This window comes from Glossina fuscipes, unplaced genomic scaffold, assembly GCF_014805625.2.
Source record: "Glossina fuscipes isolate IAEA_lab_2018 unplaced genomic scaffold, Yale_Gfus_2 0, whole genome shotgun sequence".
Classification (NCBI taxonomy): domain Eukaryota; kingdom Metazoa; phylum Arthropoda; class Insecta; order Diptera; family Glossinidae; genus Glossina; species Glossina fuscipes.
In genome coordinates, this window is record NW_023998414.1 from 38748131 (window position 1) to 38751962 (window position 3832).

Consider the following 3832-nt stretch of genomic DNA (forward strand, 5'->3'; position numbering starts at 1 on the left):
TATCTATATATATATATATATACATATATAAAATATATATATATATATACATATATAAAATATATATATTTGTTTTTAAAGACAAAAGCATACAACAGCAGCAGCAACAACAACAACAACAACACAATTGTTTAGGGAAAAAATTTGAAAAAAATTATTTTTCAACAAAAAAGAAAAAATAAAATGAACATTAGTTGAGGAGAAAGAAGAGAAAATATTAAGTAACCAACCATAGCAGCTTTTACTTTCGTTGTTTTATTTACATATATATATATATTTATTTATATATTTATATATATATTTATTCAATAGACATAATAGAATATAGCAGCATGTTTTTTATCATTTAATTTTATTCAAAGTGTTTTATAATTATTTTAACCAATTTGAACTCACATCACGTATAAATGAAATTTTTTTAACGATTTTATAAAAAAAAAAAATAAACAAACAAAACCAAAACAAATTCTGACTTTATTACTCGACATATTTTTATGGAAAATAAAAAAAAAAAAAGAAACCAACAAACAAACAAACACAATGCAGTTATTGGTGAAAAAGATTTTCAAACAACACCTTATTGTAATAAAGACGATTTAAAGTAAATTAAAATGGGAAAAGAAAAAGTTATTAAAAATGACCGATTTATTATTATTATTCATAATTTTTATATATTTATTTGTTAACCAAAAATTCTTTCAAGAATTTAATAAGAAAATAAACAAAAAAAAAAACATGTTTTTATTTAATTTTTTTAAATTAAGAATTTAAGCAAAACAACAACAAAACAAAAAACAAATGTAAGCAAAAGAAATCGTTTAATAAGCGAATCACAGATAAATTTTTGTATTCTTGTTATGATAAATACGGCGCATATAACGAAAAACGGAAAATTGTTATACAACAACAATAATCCATCGGTTCATAAAAGAAATATTGGCAATAGACAGCGAGAATTGACTTTTCTTTTTCTTTTTTTTTTTTATTATTGATTTTCTTTTTTCTTCTGTCCGTACTTCCCCACCTGCCTCTGTAGTTATATTACACTGCTTGACTATCGTATTAAGATATTTTTACTAACTCTACGAATTATTCATAATTCATTCGAATCGCCTAGAAGACCTCTTATACAGTCGTTAAAATTTCAATATTCAGTGCTTACTATACGCTTTGACATGTTAATTATTCATTTATCTATCTATCTTATGGATCAACGATTTTTATTTATTTATTTTTCCTTTTTTTTTTTTTTTTTGTTTTAAGCAAACCTCATTTATTCTTGAACTTTGCATGTTTCGTTAAAATATCTTCGAAAATTTATTCGTAACGCGAGATATCACGCCTCTAAGATTAAAATAGGAATCTAATATTTTGGCAACCATTTCATGTCACAGCAAGTTCAAATTTATTTTAATATAAAAAAAAAAAGTTAAGTTTCGTATTAAATGTAATTTAAAAAATATATATATATAAATGATAATAATAATAATAATTATAATCAATAGATGTTGAGATTCACAAAACAATTTTAATTTAATTGTTTACGTATAACAATTTTTCGTTTCATAAGAACACAACATATATATATATATATGTGCGTGTATGCATGTGCAAAAAAAAAAAAAAAAAAAAAAATTTAAATTTAAAAAAAACAAAACGAAATAAAAAACTTTTTTTGAACTCGAATTTAAAAGCAAGAAAAAAACTGTTTATAATTTTTAAAAATATTTATATTTTTACTCCCTCTTCTTCTTCTATTTCTCTTGTGTGCTACTTTTATACATTTTAATTAAATTTACATATTTTTAACTTAAATTTAAAGAAACAAACAAACAAACAATAATATGTATATAGTTTCTCTAAATATTTATGAAGCAACTGCAGAAAGAAATGTTTTAAAATGTTAAAGAAGTGTTTTTTTTTTTTTTTTTTTTTTTTTTTGAAATAAGTAAAGCAAAAATACAAGAAAAAAAAAAAACGGAAAACAGAACATGGAAAATGCAAAACTTAGAAAACGAATTTTTGTATAAAGTAAAGGGAAGAAAACATGATTTAAAATTATTGCTCGACTTTTTCGAAATTTTATAAAAATCCTCAAAATGCAATCCAAGTGAGTGTGAAGGATCGAAAACGATTAAAGGCGTTGAAGAATTTTAAAATAATTTCTAAATTGTTGAAATCAAACGAAATCAGGTTTTACTTGACTTGCCACAAACCATTAAGATTCCGTCTCTTTCATTTCCCGCAAGTCTGTCCGTCTTGTATGTAATTGCACGTATATTCCGTAAAAATTTTTTAAAAAAATTTCGAAATATTGCTAATAATACCTTATAAATTGTGATGTGAATCTATCGAAAATTTCATACACACGCATATATTCGGATCGCACGCAATTGATAAAATATTCGCAGATTTCTCAAAGTGAAGAGAGAGGAGATCTGTGAAGCTCCTTCTCTCTCTCTCTCTCTCTCTCTCTCTCTCCCTGTCTAACTACTACTTCTAATTATGCATTATAGAATGATTATGACTTAAGTCAGCGAAGATTAAGTATTAAGCAAAATGTCTGATTGTTTAGAAATTTTCGAAATTTTTTAATTGCACGCTTCTTTGGGTTACAATTGCTTTATTTATCACTCTCTTGCTTTTTAAGCATTCTGCATTAAACTTTATTTAATTTTTATAAAATTAATATTTCCTTCAGTCGCCCTTCTCCCGTGTTCAAGAACATTTTCTTCTTACGTTTTATATATAAAAACTACATATATATATATAAAAAAAAAAAAAAAAAACTAGAAAACTCTTAGAATCTTCTAGTAACAAATTTCCAACAAAGCAGCACAAATTCTGAAAAAAATGAAAGAGAGAGGAGTTTTTTAATTTAAAATTTTTATAAAAAATTTATTTTTCAAAGAATTTTAATTAATTGACTCAAGAAGAATGAAAATTAAAGCGAGAAAGAGATATTTTAATTAAAATGACAAATTATGGCCAAATATTGTATTATAATAATCATGCATTATATAATAATTAAAAAAAAAAAATGTATTTTACAAATTTTATTTTTTTTTTATTTTTTACTTTAATTTATTGTATAATAATTTGTTTATTCTTTTTATTGAAATGCAAATTAGTTTTTTTTATTTTTTTCTTTAAATTTAAACTATTTTAAATATTTTAGTTATTAATTTCTTAAACAGACAGGGCAGGATCCCGCTCTATTATAATTATAGCAAAGTAATAATAATAATAATAATAAAAATAAAGAAGGAAGAAATAAATAATTAAAGAAAAGTAAATACATTTTGCTTAGAATATATATTATATTAACAAAAAACAAAACAAAAAAAAATAAATAAATAAAAATAAAATAATAATAATAAGAGAAATATACAAAATAACTGTATTTAGTGGAGAAAAGCAAATTTAAGAAAGACAGCCTTGATGGTTGCAAAAACAACAACAAGAATATATCATTTAACTAGAAAACTAATACTTTAGCATTAAAGAAAGAAAAATTTAAATAAATAAATAAAAGTAAAACAACATTTATTATTAATAAAAAAATACACAGAGAAAAACAAACACCCAAACAAAATGAACTAATTACATTGAAAATGTGTATAAGTTATTAATATTTTAATCTCTACATAAAATGAAATACTTAAACATCTAAAACAAAAGAAAACAAAAGAAAACAAAATATCCTTTAAACTTTGAGTGAAAATAAAAAATGAATGTTGATATGAAAAATTCAAAAAATAACTATTTTTCTCTCTTGTATTTATATATGACTACAACACGCATACACAGACACACACACATATATATATAT